Genomic DNA, 22,021 nt, shown 5'->3' on the forward strand with positions numbered 1-22,021 from the left:
GCTTGCAGTTACTTGAACTGTGTATTACCTGTATTGAGTAAATGTACACTGATTTTTCTATTTTTCCACAGAGAATACATTTCCCATAATTCTCTTTCCATAACTGTATGCTTCTGAAACTTAAATACAAATAAATCTTAAAAAGAACAAAGAATAAAATGATGAATTATTAATTCTTTATATTCTTTAAGTTTCATATTATCTGTAGAAAATTATACAGCACATAATGAAACATAATTTTTGGTTTAATGCATCAAATCTGTGTAATATGAAAACATGAGTGGTCGTATTACAATCCTCCTACACTTGCATGGAGGTTTGCACGATTGGCAGCATTCGCTTTTTGATGATGGTTTGCAACATGTAGATGTTGTCCGCTTCTGGTTTGTCAGCTTATCTGAAAAGAAGATAAAATAGTTAACATTTCTGATACCATACAACTACAAATTGCTTATATTCAAGCTAACCAGGATACAAGTGAAACATTATTCTCAATCTAAATGCCTGATGTGCAGTTACCACAATGCTTTCTGCCCATGCTGTACACTAGAATATATTGCCTGCGTGGTGCAGACGTGATTTTAGAACTTTGAAATGAAATACATAAATGAAAAGTTAAAATTTTAAGTTATTACCTGAAATATGTGTTCCCATTTGATCTATACTTGAGTTTGCAGCATTTCTGCTTACTCTGAATAATATTTTCTCTCTCATAGTTTACAGATCTTTTGTTCTAGGCTTAAAAAATTTAGCTTGCTGTTTACAAGGGGAATCCTACTACACTGCCACTGTAACACCAGTGACATGACAAGGGCATCATACATCCCATTTGCCACTACTGTTTCTGCTGACGCAGCCAAGCTCTTCATTTATCCAGTTTGCTGTGAGTCTGTAAACATGGTACATACCTAACACTCCCCCACCAACAAAAAGTTGCATACTTCAGTTAGATTGTTCTTGCAAACATCGAGACAAGGGAACTTCCTTGTTTAATGTAGTCACATCATCGTGCGTCTATGTACCATTCTCCCCACCCCTGCCATCCCTCCTCTTCATTACAAATGCTGAAATTTAAAGTGTTCTAAAATTGTTTAAAAAATCATATTACATTACTGTACCATGTAACAATATCAGCTGAAGCAGATATTCTTTTTGTGAATATAAACGTACACTTACAAATGAAAACATAATGACCACCTGCTTAATAGCATATTGCCCACTTCCAGAATGCAAAACAGAAGTGATTCTGTGTGGCATGAATTTGACAAGCCCTTGGTAAGTTTCTGGAAGCACGTAGCACCAGATGTGTATTCGCAAGTCACGAAATTTCAGTAAATTAGGAGTTGGTGATTTGTGGAGTTGACATCCAATAGCATCTTAAATGTGTTCCGTCAGGTTCAGGTCAAGCAATTTTGTGGCCAAGACATTGTGGGTACACTGTTAAGTTCCTAAACCACTGTCGCACAATTCTGGCCTTGTGAAATGGACACTTACCCTGCTAGAAGATGCTACTGCCTTGCTGGCAGTCTATAATAATGCTCAAGTAGAACACAACTGTCAGTGTCTTTGATTATTATCACAGGTCCAATGGCATAATAATGGGTTCCACAGCCTGAATCCACGATGCAGTGCACATCTCAAGCGGTAGTTCACCTGGATGACAGAGTATTTGGATACTATCATCGACCTAGCAAGAAAAATGTTTCATATGACCAGGCAAGAAAAATGTTTCATATGACCAGGCAGTCTGTTTTTATAGTCCAGTTTTGATGATACTGTGCCCTCAGTAGTTGTAATCGACAATGTCATTGGGTCCGGCTTTCCATGTTCCGTGATGAAACATGGACGTTGAATATCTTAGTGCCTAATCTTGGTTTCATTCTCCAAGAATCACTTTCAATGGAAGCTCATGCAGTAGCACATAGCCAGTCAGCTTCCCTGTTCCTGAGATGGTCTTTCCCAAGTGTCGTGCCATAATAGTCTGCCCTTCATCAAAATTGCTCAAGTCAGTATATTTCCCCATTTGTGGCCAGTATTGTTGTTAGAATGATAACCCATTTGCGTCTGCTCTTCTTACATACTTTGCTTACTGTGTCACGTGCCTACAGCACTATCAGGTGGTATTTAATATTGCAGTAGGCAGTGGTCCTAATGTTTTGGCTCATATGTGCATATGAACAGACAGAGACAATTTTACTCGGATTACAATATCTCAAATTCTGCCTACCTTTGTTTTCAGTATTGTTGACAGAACACTGGAAATGGTTTGCGAGATGTGCCTTTACATTGGATTTTATTATTTTTTATCGTTATGTTGCTAGTTAATTTAGATTTTGTAGTTCTGTAGTGATTCATTTAATTGGATGGGGGACCGAAATTCAGTAGTAGGAAAAGGACGATTAGGTAAAATAACAGGTTAATGTGTATTGGGAAAAAGGAAAATGAAAGAAGCAGCCACCTGGCAGAATTTTGCACAGAGCATTATTTAATCATCACTAACACTTGGTTTACGAACCATGAAATAACACTGTATACATGGAGGAGACCTGGAGACACTGAAAGGTTTCATATTGATTATGTAATGGTAAGACAGAGATTTTGGTACCAGATTTTAAACTGTAAGACATTTCTGGGGGGCAGAAGTGGACTCTTGACCACAATTTATTGGTTATGAATTGTAGATTAAGACTAAAGAAATTACAAAAAGGTAGGAAAGGAAGCAGATGGGACCTGGATACGTTGAAAGAACGAGAGGTTGTTGAGAGTTTCAGAGGGAGCATTAGGCAACGATTGACTATAATATGGGAAAAGAACACAGAAGATGATGAATGGGTGGTTTTAAGAGATGAAATAGTGAAGGCAGCACAGGCTCTAATAGGTAAAAAGACGAGGCCTCATAGAAACCCTTGTGTAACACATGAGATATTGAATTTAGTAGATGAAAGCAGAAAATATAAAAATGCAGCAAATGGAGCAGGAAAAAGGAAATTAGAAAGAAAAGAAATTGATAGAAAGTGCAAAATGCAGCAATGACTAGGGGACAGATGGAAGGATTTAGAAGCATATATCACTAGGGTAAAGATAGATACCACCTACAGGAAAATGTTTTGGAGAAAAGAGAAGCAGCTGTATGAATAGAGCTCAGATGAAAAACCAGTACCAAGCAAATAAGGGAAAACTGAAAGGTGGTGGTGGTGGTGGTGGTGGTGGTGGTGGTGGTGGTGGTAGTGGTAGTGTACAGAGGTTCTTTTCAAGAGAGATGAATTTGAAGGCAATATTATAGAAATGGAATAGGACATAGATGAAGATGAATGGGAGATATGTTACTGCAAGAAAAATTTGACAGGGCAGTGGCAGATCTAAGTTGAACCAAGGCCCCTGGAGTAGGCAATATTCCGTCAGGACTGGGAGAGCCAGCCATGACAAAACTATTCCATCTGGTAATGATATTATTGTGGTCCTCAGGCTGAAGACTGGTTTGATGCAGCTTGCCATGCCACTCCCATCTTCTGCAAGCCTCTTCTTATCCGAATAACAACTGCACCTTACATCCTTCTGAATCTGCTTACTGTATTCATCTCTTGGCCTCCCTCTACAATTTTTAACCCCCACACTTTCCTCCAGAACCATATTGGCGATATCTAAGAATGTGTCTAATCAACCGATCCCTTCTTCTAGTCTGGTTATGCTACAAGTTTCTTTTATTCCCAATTCTATTCAACACCACCTCATGAATTACATGATCTACCCATCTAATCTTCAGCATTCTCTTGTAGCACCACTCTTCAAAAGCTTCTATTCTCTTCTTTTCTAAACTGTTTATCGTCCACGTTTCATTTTCATACATGGCTACACTCCGTACAGATACTTCCAGAAAAGACTTCCTAACACTTAAATCTCTATTTTATGTTAACAGATTTATTTTCTTCAGAAACACTTTTCTTGCCATTGCCAGTCTACATTTTCTATCCTTTCTAACTCAGTCATAATCTGTTTCCCTCAGCATTGCCTGATGTAGTGTGAGTGTATTCTGTTATCATTTTTTTGCTTTTGTTAATGTTTAATTTTATATCCTCCTTTCAAGACACTCTTCATTCCATTAAACTGCTTTTCCAAGTCCTTTGCTGCCTATGACAAACCTAAAAGTTTTTATTTTTTCTCCCTGAATTTTAATTAATACTCCAAATTTTGCTTTTGTTTCCTTTACTGTTTGCTCAATATACATGTTGAGTAACATTGGGGATCTTGTCTCACCCCTTCTCAACCACTGCTTCCCTTTCATGACCCTTAATTCTTAGAACTGCCATTTGCTTTCCATTCAAGTTGTAAATAGTCTTGTGCACCCTGCATTTTACCCCTACTATCTTCAGAATTTCAAAGAGAGTATTCCAGTCAACAGTGTCGAAAGCTTTCTCTAAGTCTACAAATGCTATACATGTAGGTTTGCCTTTCCTTAACGTATCTGCTAAGATAAGTTGTAGGGTCAGCATTGCCTTGCATGCTCCTACATTTTTCAGGAATCCAAACTGATCTTCCCCAAGGTTGGTTTCTGTCAGTTTCTCCATTCTTTTGTAGAGAACTCATGTTAGTATTTTGCAACCTTGACTTATTAAACTGATAGTTCAGTAATATTCACACCTTTCAGCTCAGGCTGGTAATGGTCAGGTTAAATCAGGTGCCGCTGAGCGAATTAGTGTAGGAAACTAGACTTACAGTAGTAGAATAGTTTTGCTATTTGGCAGCAAAAGGATGAGCATACAAGGATATGAAATGTAGACTGACAATGCCAAGAAAAACATTCCTGAAGATAGTTAAATTGTTAACATTGAATGTAGATCTAACAGTTAGGAAGTCTTTTCTGAAAGTGTTTGTCTGGAATGTAACCATGTATGGAAGTGACACATGGATGATAAACAGTTTAGACAAGATGAGAATAGAGGTTTTTGAAATGTGGTGCTACAGAAGAATGCTGAAGATTAGACGAGTAGCTTGTGTAACTAAAGAGGAGGTACTGAATAGAACAGGGGAGACAAGAAATTTGTGACACAATTTGACTGAAAGAGGGGACTGGTTGATATAACACATTCTGGGACATCAATGCATCACCAGTTCAGTATTGGAGGTGTGTGTGTGTGTGTGTGTGTGTGTGTGTGTGTGTGTGTGTGTGTGTGTGTGTGTGTTGGGAGGGGGGGGGGTGTTAAAAATTGCAGCGGGAGACAGAGATGGATCCAGTAAGCAGATTCAGAAGATTGTAGGCTGCGTTAGTTATTTGGAGATTTGTTCAGGATAGAGTAGCATGGAAACTGCATTAAATCAGTCTTCATACTGGAGAAGACGGTGATAACAACAACAACAACAACAACAACAACCACCACCACCATTAATTTCCTCCTTTTATCAGCCAACAGTATAAAGTGAACAACTGGTTGCTGGAAACTCGTTTTGGCACTGTGAAATACATATGACTCTATAGAAAGAAAAATAAGTAAAAACATAATGACTTAAACTCTGTGGACAGTATGCAATTTTTCCAAAAATCTTATGAATACTACCTTTTGAGCATGAATAGAGTTTTGTTTGTTGACTTCATAGCACAATGAATAACATTTCATGAACCAGAAAGTTTTAGAAAATTGAAAAGGCTCCACCAATCCATTCAAAACAGACTCTTAAGGTTATCACATGGTGCTTCAATTCATGATGATACCTGACTGCCTGTTACTGCATTGCCTCAACAATGATCCCTGTGGGAGATGATTGATTACACTCTGTACAGTTTGCATTTAGTACAAAGTTATTCCTACTTTTTTTATGAAATAGGTGGGCAGACTGCATTTCACTCATGATTGGCTGCAAGGTGCCACGAGAACATGGCTTGGCTGACTGGTGGCAGTCTTTTAGAGGGGAAAAGAAAGCCCATATATGTGTGTAGTAGCCATTCATAAACCCTTTCTAACAAATCTCACTTATTTCAGTTTTCAGCCTTTACGAAGATAAATAAAAAATTACCTTTGTAATATTTTAACTACTATTCATGTGTTTTTCATTGTTATAAAAAATAAACACATGCTTCTGATACCTTAAGTTATGTGCTCCTGAATGTGTGTATTGTAATACCCTCACATCATGCATATGCCTGCATGGTGACAGTAAGAAGAAAAAGTAAATTTCTTTATTATTTTGGCTTGGTGGTTTAGAGGTTCAGTGTAACACTACAAATTTAAGAGTTGGAGTTTCAGTTCCTGACTGGTACTAATTCATTTTGTGAGTTCTCAATTCTGGTGATGATTTGGGTATGTGTGAAAAAATGCCAGGCTGCACTGTGATTGTTGAACAGTAGGTGCTACTAGAATTGGCTGAGTCAATCAGTTCACGGGTTGTACCTTGTCAATCCAAAAAATTTTGAGACTGGATTGAGAGGGGGGGGGGGGGGGGGAGAAATATAATGTTAAGTCTGAGCTTTTAATGCTTAAAGTGTTCTACACAGTCTCCTCCCATTTGAATACAACACACAGACTCTTCTAGAAGCAAGTGAAATTGTCAGAAGAGTCCTTCTTTGGAACAGTGTTCAATTCGTTCATCACATTGAGTTGAATGTTGGTTTTGTCGTCAAAGTGTTGATCCTTCATATGAATTTGTGCACTCTCGTGTTTTGTAGTAGGTTCATATTAACAGCATACAAGTTTTGTCACCCGTGACGATTATTTTTTTTCCCCCCGGAATAGAATTGCTTTTGTTTTGTATGTCAGTAATAGAGTGACAGACATCCATGTGACGTTTTTGTTAGGGAGTTGACATACATGGGAGACACTTTTCACTTCCTGAAAATATGCTGGAGAATGTCGTGAACACACAATTTAGAGAGGTTCTGTTTGTTGCTTCATTGTGATTTGTAATGTTAATGCAAGTCACACATGTACAACTGAACACTGTCTGCTCTCAACTTGGCAGCTGAATTGCCATCTGTTGTTTACAGCTGTTAGTTCAAGCTGCAACCTTATTGCCACTTATACACCAGGAACAAAGAAATCTTGGAACTTTTTGGACAGATGATATATGTGGCAATAGCATACCACCTCCAATTGAACCACACCTAGAAAAGTATTGTGCTGGTCAAACCAATCATTAGGTTAAGGACAACTCTACTTATTTAAAAAAAATTAATGGTTTAATTAGCAGAAGATCAAAGAGCCTACTTCCTATATTTATTTAACTGTAATTTTTGGTTTCATTCCACTTATATAAAAATTGTGATCCAGCCTGTCTTCTTCATAAAATAATGGAAGAAGATAACTGCTATGTCCTGCACATAATGCTGCTGTCTGTATCATTTGTTTTATTCTATCTGAAGGTTTCTTACAGTGAGTCAACAAGTCATGTGGTATTTTGTAACATTCAAACTGATGAACTGATATTAATGTTTTCACCTATGGTACCACAACCGTTGTTACCATATTTGATTATATTTAAAAGCACGCCAAGTATACCTTTCTTCTTCAGGACAAAAGTGAAAGTGTGTCTTCTGCACCATTAAATTTGCGACGTCATTTGGTTTTGACATTTTTTCATTTTATTTGTTACAATTCCCCATTTTAGGGTTTTTATGTCATCAAGGGTGCCACACTCTCTGCAGTAGATGTGTAATATATGAGATTCTTCTTATATTTGTAAAAAGTCACTTGCAATGATACTACGTGACTTGCAACATTTTCGGCTATTCCAAATCTAAAAACGCCATCTCTCATTTAACGAGTTTAAAGAAGAAACAGAAGTTTCAAAATATTATAGCAGCATTGTTTTGAATAATTTTGTTTGAATGCCAAACAGTTTTTAAGTGTGAACATAGGTATAATCCCAAATACCGGACGTGACTTTAGTGTCATATGTACAGTAATCTCTCCCATGATATAAATGACCGCATTGCCGATAAACGCCTATGGAACTGTTTTTTAAATACTGCAAACTTGTTTAAGGAGGGTGACTTACCCGTCGAATTTCGTGAAGCCAGGGTCTCTGCAAGCTAATGTTAATCCTTTATTTTGATTAAGTTCGTCGTTTTATTCATGAAGGTTCATTTTTTTACCTCCGCGGGGTTATATTGTTTCCATTCATTGCTTTTAACGTGTGATGATATTGTTTCCATTCATTGCTTTTAACGTGAGATTTTACGATGGATGCGCGAAGTGAAGTGTCGTTCTTGTGAGCAAATTTCGGTAAGAGAAAAAGTATTAGAAAGGGAAAAGATTTTTTTAAGTTATTTCACTAACACGAGAGGAAGACACAGGGGTTTCGAAATGTTTTCTGTATTTTTACATTTTTTTCCGTATCGGTAGCAAAGAAAATGTTGCTGATTTAATGTCATGGAATGTTAAGTTATTTCATCTTCGAATTCTCTGCAATGCGTACAATTCATTCAAGGAACTATGTCAAGAATATCACTCATGAATGTTGACTTTTCTTTTACTTGCTGTTTCTTTGATGCTGAAACGAAACTCTACCTTTTTAAAGACCGGCCGTCTTTGCTCAGTACAGTGCGAATTATTTAGACATACAAAAACGCGACAGTGTTTATTATCTGAACTTAATTTTTATTTGAACCACCGATGTCCGACAGAGCTTTTTCATGCGTCGCGCAACATCCGGTGTGAATACCATAACCAGTCTCGGAGAAGGAATATAAGAAAAAAAGTACAGTTACTAATGAATCAGATTCGCTGTGAAGTCAGTTCCTATTGCCACGGTATTTTATTTATTTATTTTTTCAAAATTATATCATGTTTAATAAAATTTTATTCACAGACGCAGAAAATAAAATCTTACAACTCAAGGCAAGTGAAAGGCCGGTTAACGTTTATACAAAAGTTAATTGCATCTCAAGATTGTTAAAAAAAAATTACTCACCTGACGATTTCGATTCCTTTGTATCTTCCCGCTTCGTCCACAGCATCTTGGGTAACGTCTGCGCGAAGTAGATAAGTTCGTGGCGCCATCTGAGGATTTATATTGAAGCTATTGGTGCACACGGTTTTCCGCACGGCACTTCGTCGCGTAACTGCATGGTTTCGCAATGTGAAGACGTCACCACGTTGCAGATGCAGTTTGATATAGACTGCCTTGTTGTCAGGCTTTTCGAAGATATACATTGAGTGTATACAAATTTTGTTTTTTCGAAGACATACATTGAGTGTATGCAAATTTGTTTTCAAAATGTCTTTCACTATCCAGAGTGAAAAAAAGAATGATAATACAAAATGTAAAGCAACACTCTGCGGTTTTCGTCCTACAGCTTTACCGACGAAAAAACATGCCGCAAGGAATTGCTGTACTTCCTTATTGTGTATTCTCTGTTTCAGAAAATGTACTGTTTCTATGGACAAACGCTACAGTTATTAAGTGTTCCTCGCACTTCAAGATTTATGGTACTGTGAAACGTGGGGATGTTTTTATAATACTAGCGTCGGAGACATTTAGATTCGCTGGCAATATGTTAGAATCCGTACACGGTCACCGGAGCCCTCGAAGTAGTAGACTCTGCCAAATTTTACGTAAAACTTGTCTATAGGGCCTCGAAGGATGTCCATATTCTTCACTGAAAATCAATTCTTCGCAGTATCACAACAGATTTCGCAGAGAGACTAAGCTTCGAATATACGCTAATTTAGAATTTCAGTATTACTGATCTCTCTCTAGTTGCTGCCAAATTTGTAGCTTAAAACGAAAAACATAGTGCATTATATTTATTATAGGTTTCAATTATTTCTCATTTCAGTACCTATATGTTTCTCGGAATCTTATCGTTCTGTCATGACTGGAAAAAAATGTTTTGAATTGTACGAATACTTATTATTTGTAAAGATCTGAGGTTCAGCGACACAAGCTTAGCAAAATTTTTCAATTTTGTAATTCAATGGGAGGTACGGCAAGGGAATGTACGAATTACATCATTCAGCACAATCACAACTTCCCGTTGCGTAGTGAGAAATGTTGCGCACGTCACCACTCGGCCCTGATCACTGGAGACACTGAAGTTCTAATCTACTAATTTTCCTTGCATCTCAAATAGTTAATGGATTTCTAGGAGGTGGTGGTGGTGGTGTAAAGGACAATTCACTACATGCAAATGAAAGGAAAAGAAAAGGTTTTATGGTTGCGTTGGTTTTGTTTTTACGCAGTGGGGCAAAGTATCATTGAATATTTTTATTGTGATTAAGCATTTTAACTTCGAAAATCTCAAAACATTTTGTGGTTAAAATGTTTTGATTATTGGCAATTTTTTATCTTGCCCACAATCGAAAAAACTTTGCTTTCCACACCATTAAGTAGATTTAAATCATAATAAAAACTACACATTACCTACAAAAAAATAACAATTTATTCTGATCACAACTCAGTGTATTTTTCGTTATTGATTTCTAGATGGTTACCCTCTTTTTTTTGGTATTAACTGTACCTTGGGTGAGTGTGGTCCTTAAGAGCTGTTAGTCCCAATAGTTTATCAGCTTTTTTTTTTTTCATTAATAAATAATACTGACATTTAACAATGGAGGGAAATATATTAGCACGTTTTCTCAAGAAAAATTTAGTCATCGGTATTTCTCGAGACATTTTTTTGTCTTGACAGTGGAATGTGTGCTGTCACACTGAATTCAGCAGGCTCGCTTACATATTTATTGGTAACGTAAATAGGGTAATAAAGTAGATCACTGATAACATGCCACCCCCTTCTAGTTCCTTCCCTCTGTTGCCACAGTTGTGGTAAGTTGGTACCATTATGATGCAAAGTAGTTAAAGTTTTTAAGTCACAATTCTACAATGTCTGTTAATTTTTATATAATGAAGTTTCGCGTAGCAGTTTTGTGTTCTTGACAATAAAATGTAATGGTGTTTTTTTTTGACATGCCCCCCTAGTTATGAAATCTCACTCATACTGACCATTAGTTTAGTCGCATTGTTTACAGTTACTTTTTTTAACTGAAAATTTCTGATGTTATAGTTTTAAAATGAACTCTATTGTTGTCATAATTATTACTGCTATTATTTTTTAAAGTCATACAGAGGTTTCAAAATACATTGGTTTACAGGTAATTGTGGTTGCACATCAGAGTCACAATGACAAGATTATATTTAAATGTCCAGGTCATTGAGACAGCTTGTAAGAGGTGATCAAAAAGTTTCCATTTGAAGGTGTCACTGCAGTGTATATGCAATGTAGCACGACTCCACGAGGGTCTATAATCACCAACACGTAGTCAACAGATCAGTATGGCATTTGTGCGTTACCAATGTGTGTGTGCTTAATGTAGATACATGTGTTATGGCTGCGTTATAACCATATGTACCCAAATGGGACTAGCATGCTGGTGTTCTTTTCTTGCCTGCCAAAGGAGAACTCTTGTCTCAGGACTGCACAATATCTCCTTCCTTTGCCAAAGGATGTCTCATACCAGCACACAAGCCAGTAGGAGGGGGGTTGTCATAATAACAAGTTCAGGAAACAGAAATTGCATACCTCATGATGAATCTAAACTGGATTTATTGATTCTCCGCTTCTTAATGACACTTTTTCCCAAAAAGGAAATAGGAGTGGTGTCTTACCTGTGTAACATGTTAACAACTAAAACACTCACATTCTGTATGAAATAAATAACAGTTTTATAACTACAGCACTTCATGTGTTTTCTTGATCTTGTTAACTTACAAATAGTGACCACTTTGGTTATGTAGCAAAGGTGGGAATTCAGAGAAGGATCTGATTACATATGTGTATTTCATCCTTCCATTTTTCTGCCTTTTTTATTTATTTTTCATTTTATTAATCAATCACATGTCCAAGTAATAACCAGTAAATCAGAGATTTGAAGTTTGAATTCCGATTGGGCTCAGCTTTTTTCCTGACTTCATCTGATCTACATCTCTACTAAGGCTTTTTCCTCTTTGTCGATGGTGTGCCCAATGTAGAATTTACCACTATTCACAGACAGGTGTTGGTTATGAAGTATTAGTTGCATGAACTTGATGACAGTCTTTTAATGCATGTGAGAGAGTACGGTGCTCACAGGGCTGAAAAAATATTCAGAAGTTTTGGAACAAGTATCATTCCAGTTGAAAAAAAAATGTTGCTGTGGATATCAGTTTTGAGAGAAACAGGTTATTCAATCCACATAGAGCTAACAAATGTTATGGCCATCAGCTGTATGCAGAGTAGAATTTTAGAAGACAGCACTGAATTATTCAGAAGATATTTGCAAATATTATCTGTCAGTTTGGGAATTGTCATTTGGACAGTAGCTATAAGCTTAAATTCTTGGTATAAGGTGTAAGTTGTTAATGTTAAAACAAAGTTAAATATACATTTTTCACCGTTAGTTCGATATTTTGGAGTACTCAGTTTAGGATGTCATACCACCCATACAATTTCAGACCTAAATTTTGAGATACCCGCATAAGATCCAAAGTGAAAACATTTGCCTCTCTGCTTTTCATTGTGTCGTTGTCTATACTCTTTTATTATATTTATTTATTTTTTTCACCGTAAAAAATGAGTCTACTATGTGTTTCTTAGTGCTGTAGAACTAGTGAAGATTTTTAAAAGTTAATAAATATTATTCTTTTGAAACAAGCTTTTTTAAAGGTGACACAGTAAACAAGACGACATGTCATAATTTACAGTAACATCTGAAAGTCGCTTTATACAATTAGGCAGTGCACTAACAGTTTGTGTGAACACTAATGGAACTAAAACTAAATATAATTGCATGGGCTTCTGCGGCCAGAGTCAGTCGGCGAAAGTTTTGTGGGTATGGTACCGTGTTATACTGTATAAAACTATTGCTGGAGAAAACCAATGTTTCGGCCACAGTTGCAGCGGCCTCCTTCTGGGTTTACTGGTGCGTTCTAGCTATGCAGTGTCCCTTATATTTTGTTACTACTGTTCACTGAGCATGCCATTATGTCATAATTTTGAACTAAATAAATAAATAAAGAAACAAGTTGTTTTTATTAGATAACAACTGGTTAATACAATATAGTGGCTCATGAACACCAGCTTTCAGGACCAACATTTTATTTGTCTGACAGAAGCGAGAGACTGCAGGGAAATTCACTCTCCAAAAGTTATATATAGCATTACAACTGAACAGGGAAGTCAGTGGAGTGCCTGTAAAAACATGTCAGTGGCAGTGTATGTTGTTGATGTTGTAGCCTTCAGCCCAAAGATCTTTAACAATCTTCTGCAGCTCATTTCAAAAGCTTCTTTTCACTTCTTATCTGAACTGCTTATTGTCCACATTTCACTTTTGTATGATGCTGTACTCAAGAGAAATATCTTCAGGAAATACTTCATAATTTAATTTATATTCAATGTTAATAAATTCTTCTTTTTCAGAAATACTTTCCTCACTATGGCGAATTTGCCTTTTACGTAGTTTCTGCTTCGGCTGTTACAAGTTATTTGTTTTCCCTTTTTTTTCCCCCTTTTACGTTGTTAGTCGTCCGACTGGTTTGATGCGGCCCCCCACGAATTCCTCTCTCGTGCCAGCCTGTCCATCTCAGGGTAGCACTTTCAGCCTATGTTCACAATTGAGATTTTCACTCTGCACCGGAGTGTACGCTGATATGAAACTTCCTGGCAGATTAAAACTGTGTGCCCGACTGAGACTCGAACTCGGGACCTTTGCCTTTCGCGGGCAAGTGCTCTACCATCTGAGCTACCGAAGCACGACTCACGCCGGTCCTCACAGCCTTACTTCTGCCAGTATCTCGTCTCCTACCTTCCAAACTTTACAGAAGCTCTCCTTCTTGGAAACATGTTCTGTATTCTTTTCAGCTTTTCCTTCTTTGTTTAACACTGGCTTGTGATATGAGCTCTTAATATTCATATAATTACTTATCTTGTTTCCAAAGATCCCTTTAATCTTCGTATAGGAGGTATCTGTCTTTCCTACAGTTATACAGGCTCCTATAACTTTGCATTTGTCCTCTAGCCATTCCTATGTAGCCGATTTACACTTTCAGTTAGTCTTAGTGTGTTCCCTTTCACCTGCTTCATTTGCTGAGTCTTTATTTATTTTTTCAGTTAAATTCAGTGATTTCTACTAGGCCTTGTCTTTTTACCTATTTGATCCTCTGCTGCCTTCATTATTTCATTTTCAAGTTTACCCATCTATCATCTACTGTATTCCCTTCCCCTGCTTCAGTCAAACTTTGAAACTCTCAATAATTCTCTGGTTCTTTCAATTTATCTGGGCATCATTTCCATAATTTCCCACCTTTTTGCAATTTCTTAAGTCTTAATCTACAGTTCATTACAAAGAAATTGGGGTCAGAGGCCTGATGTGTCCTTGGAAATGTTTCACAGTTAAAAATTACATAATCAATCTGGAAACTTCCCGTGTGTCTAGGAGCCATTCACATATGCAGCCTTCTTACATGATTCTGAAACCAAATGTGAACAGTGTTTAAATTACGTTCTGTGCCAGATTCTACCAGGCAGGTTTTTTTTCCCTTGTCTGTATCATGCTGTTACTTCTCCTTTTCTTCCTTTCCTTGCTATATTGTATTCCATTCTGCCATCACAAATTTTTGTCCCTTTTTAACAATGTGAATTATTTATTTTCTATCATTATTCATTGTTTTATTCTCTCCAGCTGTAAACCTATATCCCCGCTGGCGAAACATTGCACTTGACAGTTCGCTTTTTGCCTAGTTAGGTTGGCTATACTGTAATAGCGATGTTGCAACAGCAGCCTCTATACACACAGCGGACCATACAGTTTTCCGTCCCGTCTCGTAAATGCAAGCGATTGAGCAATTACAGTGTATATAAAAACTCGTTTTTAGTTGTACTACAATGACAGGAAGTAAACAACCGTATAATAATGCATGTAAAAGCATAACAATGTGCACCCTTTCGATAACAGAGCAAAGAAATAGAAAAAACAAGCATCTGACGACTGGTACTTTAAAATCAATAATGTACCTAGTTTACAAAATAAATAATAACCGAGATTGCATTAAATAACCAATATTAGTAATTTTTCACTGACCAATTTACAGCGATAATGGCACAATTCCATCCAGCTCGCCATCATCACTGTTGTCTGATCCATCGCTAAAACCGTCTTCATCGGCAAGACAAATCATTAATTGTTCATGGCTACTGATAATGCCTTCTATTGTCTGTGCTGCTCATATAAGCTTCTCTACGTGCTCTATTTTTTTCTCCATGAGGCTGCATCCACAGTCACAAGAGCTTCACGCAACAGCTTTTCCACCTCTGTTATTGTAAAGGACTTGTTGTTGTTCCTTACATACATTTTTACGTCACTCTGTACTAACTCAATAGGGTTGAAATGGCAGTGATATGGTGGCAGCCTTATTACAGCATGATCCTGCTCCTTGGCAATTTCGTCTACTACGTATGTAGGTGTCGTAGGTTTATTTTCTTTAACAAGAGAATATAACAGAAGCTTTGTCATACCCATATCCGCTGCAATATTTCGAGCCTGTAACCACTGCACCATAACTTCTTTCCGATCATTTGTAGTTGGGGCTTTGTTCTGTATCACCGAATGATATGGAACATTGTTCATTACAGTTGATGTAGGGACAGGAAATTGTTTTAAAAGATTCCTGAACCACTCAACAAATCGTGTGTGATCTTCATGGTAATCACCAGTCTTTTTTTATCTAAAAACTAAAAGTGCGTCAGGGACAAAACCACTGGAGGAGCCTGCTTGGACCACAATTAATCTAGCTCCTCTTCCCGTCGGCTGATGGCCGCTACTGCTGGGTGTGTTATCCGTCCAACATTTACTGAAAGCTTCCCCGGCATTAACCCAAGTTTCGTCTAGCCGAATTATGGAATGAATGTCTCTGCCCACAATTTTGTGCAAGAAAATGCTAAGAGCGGTAATAGTATGTGCCCTCTCTAACAGTACTTTGCGTCCATCTAGCGTTTTGTAATGGAAACCCATATTTTTTAGCACAATTTTTAGTGATGTTTTACCATCCCTGAAGAGTTCACTTTCTTTTAAAGAGATTAATAACTTAGCTACAGTCGGATACACTCTTCTGCTGTAGTAAGCATAAACATGCCTACAAACTGCATCAGTCTGGAAAGAATCTAAATCTGTGATAGGACTAGGCCGCTTTTTCTTCTTTCCCGGGGTTGATAAAAATGTATTATTTGATCCAGACAGCTCGGAATCATTACGGCTCACCTCAGTATCTTCCAAGTTTTGTAGTAATACTCCCTTACTTACTACTGTTCTTGCACTAATACCAAGAGTTTTTGACGTACGTTCCACCACTTTGTCGGCAAGAATTGATGGCTGTCCATGAATGCTTGCGTAGTTTTCCTCCTGCTCGTAAAACTCACAACTTCTGCGTAGCAACTCCAGTGCCTGGCTGTTTAGCGACACCCCTTGACGCAAAGGATTGTCACTAGGTGAACGAAGTCTTTTCTGTGGCATTTTCCAAGTACGTAAACTCACAACGTAACAAAAGTCACAACGATATAGCACACAGTACAACGAAAACACGCAGTAAACAACATACAACTCACGTTGTATACACATTCACTAAACAAAGCTGGCAGCGCAGGTACTTTGACGTCACAGCATGCGAGTAACAGCAGTGCTCACTGCGCTGTGATTGGCTGGCGCCCCACGCTGAACGCCTAGCGCCTATCGTTCTTCACTTGTTACTCTGTTATGCTGCCAACTTCATACGCAAACGTCAAGTTGCAATGTTTCAGCGGCCCGGGTATAGTTGGCAGATAAACTTGTACGGCTGTGGTGGGTGTTGGCTTCATGTCCACCTTGGCTGTGATGATGGATTTACTATGCTAGTCATAGTAGCGTACCCCCATTCCTGTTTTTCCTTCATTATTAGACCTTCTCTCACATTGCCCTATTTGATTTTTTGTTTATAACCTTTTACTTACCAAAAGTCCTGTTCTTCATGCTGCTGCACCTCACAATTTCCCCCTATATCTAACATCAACCTATCCATTTCTCTTTTTAAATTCTATAACCTCCCTACCCAATTTAGGATACAACATTGCGCACTCTGGCGCGTAGAATGCCAGTTATCTTTTTTCTGGTGACACATCCTCCTGATAACCATCCAGACAGCTGTGCATGCCCTCAGAAAAAAATCACAACTATGGTTTCTTGCTGCTTTCATTTTTTTGCAGTACCAGTGCAACTAGGCCATGTTGGCTAATGTTAAAAGACCAGATAAGTCAATCATTCAGACTGGTGACCCTGCAACTACTGAAAAGACTGCTGCCCCTCTTCAGGAACCACAGTTTATATGACCTCTCCATAGGTAGCCTTGTGCTTATGTCGCACTTGGACTGTAGCTATCTGTATCACTTTGAGGCACTAAAGCCATCCCAGCTCTGTAAGGTCCATAGTTCATGGGGTTGACAGTGTATATTGTATTGGCCAGATAATAAGACGCTACCACATAAAAGCTGCACCTCTAAACTCTGAGGAAGGAAAAAAAAATTGCATGAAATAAGCCACACTCATAGAGGAGAAAAAATTATCAAAAACTTACTTGTACTGAACATGTATGATGTAGGTATGTACTGTAAATGTTTGTTCTGGCATATGACTAATTGGCACCTAACATGTCGGTAGCATATTTTATCTTGCTCCCTCTCATCATTCGCACCCCAAGTATTTTATCCATTCTCTTCCCACTGTGTCAGCCTCACTGCCATCTAGTGCAATCAATGATCAGCATTTCTTGAACGCCATGATGATGGATTCTGATGATTTGGAGGACTGTGGAGCAAGAATCCACTCACACAGAAGGGTGACTGACGGCTTCTTGATATATCACATAGTGTAAGGGTATTGTGTTCTACCAGGAGCCAACCCAAATACATTTTTTGGAGTTTGTCCTTGAATGGCTTGTTTATGGCCTTGTTTTAGCACCTGTAATTCTGAAGTCATTTCTCCATGTATGATGACAAGGTTGCTTCTGTGCAGCATGTTTATCTTATACTTCATCAGTTAGCTGTCCCTTAAAGCATCCAATACTAGCAAGGCTCTGATAGCAAGCCGTGCCCGAGGTCTGTGATTCCAAACGATAGATGAGCAGTCAACAAGAAGTTGGGGTGTCATCCAGCCTTTTTCTTGGCAGCAAATCACTAAACCCTTAGAAAAGTTTTCTTTGGGCATATTTTTATCTTCAAATTGACATTGGCTGTAACATCAAACACCACAGTTCTATATTTTCATTCCTTGTCCCTCCTAATGGGCTACTTTTTGCCCCTTTCATGTCGACTGTTGTATTAATCAGCATGTCAAAAAATAATGGCAATTTGTCAGCATCACCAATCTGATGAAAAAGGTATCAATGACACTTTTGCAATTGGATGATGTATTGCTGGATGTTAACCAGTTTCTTCTTGAAATCAACTGACATTCTCTCTGCTAGTGTAGTACTTCATTAGAGAGCAAAGACCACTTCTTTGCATAAGCAGACAACAACCAGTACTCAAATGGAATTATTCTTGTGTCATGTTTAAGGCTCATGTGTTTTCCAGAGCCTTCAGTTGGATTATTTCCTATGAGACAGGCATCCCATCTTTCGTATCTCGCACACAGGAAAGAACCTTAGCTTGAAGTTCTGGATATTTACCACATTTTAGTTCTCTTGAGTGATTTTTTTTCATTAAAATTGCCTTCTTCCATTTTTCTTCTGAAACAACACAATGCTGCACATTAGATTTGTCCAATCCATTCTGTTTTTGACCTGTCTGTTGGTTGTGGTTGTAGTGTAATGCACTACAATAAGTTTGAAGCCTGCGTCATAACTGCACTGAAATCGTCACCTGGATGGCTTTTTTCTCTAAATGGTCATTTGTATCAGCATAAATTGGGATTTCTTACCAGTATCCAACAACATGTAACATTATTAGTAGACTTAAAAACTTTGCATTGTTGTGTAATAATATGTCTTGCTGCCAGTTTCCATTACAGACAGTAGTTGTATTGTTGCAAATCAGCATTATTTATTTATAGCAAGGTATGTAAAAAGATAAGGTAGTGGATATAAGCCACACCCTTACTATTCAAGGGTTAAATCTGGATGAAAAGTGCAGCTTATCTTAGGACCAAAGTGGTAGTACTAGCAAATGAGAGATCATGGATACAAATGTAGATGGACAAATGTTGACAGTAGCTTGATGGACAACTGTTTACAGTTACTTGTCTAAGGGGTGAGGGAAGTTCTGGATAAGAACAGAAAAGGCAACCAGTGGTAATAAAAATAATAAACAGCATAATGTTAAATGGAGACCGAAAAGGAAAATAAATGTGAAGTAACAATAAAATTATTGAATGGCCATGCAAATCGAGTATACATTGTATAGAAAGTTCCGAAATTTGAAGATTCAATCTTTTAGTGATGGAAGTAAAATCCAAACTGTGTCCATGGCGGACTAAACATAGTTAGCACAGATGTGGTGATGTCACTTAAGTTTAATCACATGGCCTGATACTGGAAAGTCCTGGGTGAAATATAAATACTGAAAAAATGGTAACTGAACAGAAATGATGATTTTTTTTTAATAATGAAACTTCCACAACATTTCTACTGTAGAAAGCCATATAAACAAAACTAATGTGCAGATCAACTTTGCACTTGACCTACATTCTTGTGTTACATACACGAACGTAACAAAAATAAATTTTCATTTATATAAATGTTGCTTCTGTGCTGGACCAAGGACTTCCTGCTGCACCATCATATGAACAGTTTAACTTATTGGTAACTGATACATGCTCCTAGCTGTATCAGTATTGTAATATTCAAATACATGTTGACTTTTTTATTTTAGTTTATTATATTTTTTGTCTTCAAGGTGGACCATGTTCAAATATGTATGCCAGGGTCATCCACCCACCTCTTCCTCAGGCACCAAGCATATTCTCAACCAGCTAGTGTATAAAAACAAAGCATTTGTCATTGGCTTCTATTTGTAAGTGGTGCTAGTACCAGTTGCTGTTTCATTCTTATATCTTTCCATTTGTATGTAATATTTTGAATATCTGTTCAGTGTCTTAATTTTTTATTTCATCTCTAAGCATATGTCTAGTTATTTGTATTAGGAATTTGGTTTCCACTGTTTCAGTAGATATCTCCTTTCTATTCAGTTAGATTCTCACAACCATGTCATCACTTCATAAGATTTCAGTTGTGTGTCCTTTTGGTTGGTTTTCTGTTTGAAGGCCCATGCATCAGTTGATATTATTCAGTGCATATCCTAGAACTTCATCTTGATGGTAGGTTGTCAAATATCTGAAATAGTTTAACCCACTAAACTGCTTGATTATATCACTGTCAGTTGTAGTCTTTGAACAGACTATATAATCCCCACCCTCTCCAATGGAACTATTCTAGATTTGTTCAGTTTTATCCTGAGGTTATAATTTAAAACAAAGTGCAACAGTTGATTTGTGCCCATATGTAACTCAATCTTGTTGCTTACAACTAACACATGACATAAGTGGCAGGGTGTCAATGTAAATTCATAGACTAATACATGCCATTGGCAGGTATGAAAAGATTAGACTTGCCGTTCTTTGACAAGTGGAACGACCACCAGTGTACATTAGTAGTGTTCATGTTTAGTGTTGTTACCAGGCATGTTAGGGCATTTAAGGGGCAATTCACAGAGTCAGGTATTGAGGGATCACTGTAAAAGACACAGAGGTGCCACCTCCTTATGAGAGAGAACATAATCTGCACCTAACAGAGCTTGAAAGAGGGCTCATTGTCGGCCATTTGGCCAGTTGTCGAATCATGCAATATTGAGATTTGTGGTGCATTTGGAAGTGACAGTGTCCCAGTGTTGGACTGCATGGGACTGTGAGGGCAGGCATACTTGTCGTCAAGGTTCCGGTCAGCCATATCTGTCGACCACAAGGGAGGATCTCCATATTATACACCAAGCACATTTTTACCCCTTCACATCTGTGCCTGCCATCTGAGTACATGTAGTGGATTCCCTGCAACATTCTGTCTTCCCAAGTCATTTGTCAGGGACCCGGAACAGCTGGACTAGAAAATTAGCATCCTATGTGTAGGCTGCCATTAACTCAAAAACACACATAGCTGTGTTTGGTGTTGCCATGACTGGGAAGCACAGCCTTTTGACGAATGTTATCACATTGTGTTCAGCAATGTACTGCAGTTTGGCACTAGCCGAGATGACCGTTGTTGGCTAGTGTGGTGGCAGACTGGGGAGAGATCCAATTATTCCAGTTTTTGGAGAGGCACAGCTAATAGTGTTGAGGGATCTCAGGCAGCACAACGACATGTCATGGACATTGTGCGTCATCCTGTGTTATGTCTCATGTGACTAATATCATGGCGCCACGTTCCAGCAGTACAACGTTTGCTCACACATGGTGTGTATGTCCATGAATTGTCCGCATTATAGGGTATCCCAGAGGCCAGCAGATCATTCCCCAATGGAACATACATGGGACTAGGTCAGCTCCATCCTGGCATCAGTATCCAGGGTATCAATACAAGTTACAACAGTTGTGGGCCAGTTTGCCAGCTAGACCAGTTTTACATGTTTCCCAATTAATCAGTGCATGCATCAAGGCCGTAGTATGTGGAGCAAGATACTGACAAGTGGGCTCGTACTGCTAAGTTGTAAATTTGACTTGGCGCCAAAGTCAGTGAAAGAACATTACATATCATCTCAGCTCCTGAAGTTCGTTTCCTCCTCCTCCCAGTTTTTTGTCAGGCAGTAGTTTACTTAATAATTCAGGACCATAAAATGTTTGGCATAACCACAATTGCACAATTTCCTTTATTCCTGTTCTCCCCACGCTACATGTCTGTTTGTTGTTTGCCTCCCCCTTGACGTATCTAGCTTGAGTGACCCTAGCAGAAGATGATTATTAGTTAGTAGTTACTAATTTCTTTTGAATTTCATATATAATGTATCTTGCAGTAGAAATCATATATTTTTAGTTTTATCTATTTA

General features: G+C 38.0%; 1 protein-coding gene and 1 long non-coding RNA gene across 2 annotated transcripts in view; one reads left to right on the plus strand and one right to left on the minus strand.

Moving 5' to 3' along the window:
• Positions 1–22,021, plus strand: part of LOC126272058 (kinesin-like protein KIF14) — a 234,826-nt gene that overhangs the window by 54,721 nt on the left and 158,084 nt on the right. The gene's annotated exons all lie outside the window — the stretch shown is intronic.
• On the minus strand, positions 160–12,610 carry LOC126272066 (uncharacterized). The gene is made up of 2 exons (XR_007549168.1): positions 8,902–12,610; positions 160–397 (listed from the first exon to the last, which is right to left on the minus strand). It is a non-coding gene; the product is annotated as an uncharacterized LOC126272066 (long non-coding RNA).

This window comes from Schistocerca gregaria, chromosome 5 (assembly GCF_023897955.1).
Source record: "Schistocerca gregaria isolate iqSchGreg1 chromosome 5, iqSchGreg1.2, whole genome shotgun sequence".
NCBI lineage: Eukaryota > Metazoa > Arthropoda > Insecta > Orthoptera > Acrididae > Schistocerca > Schistocerca gregaria.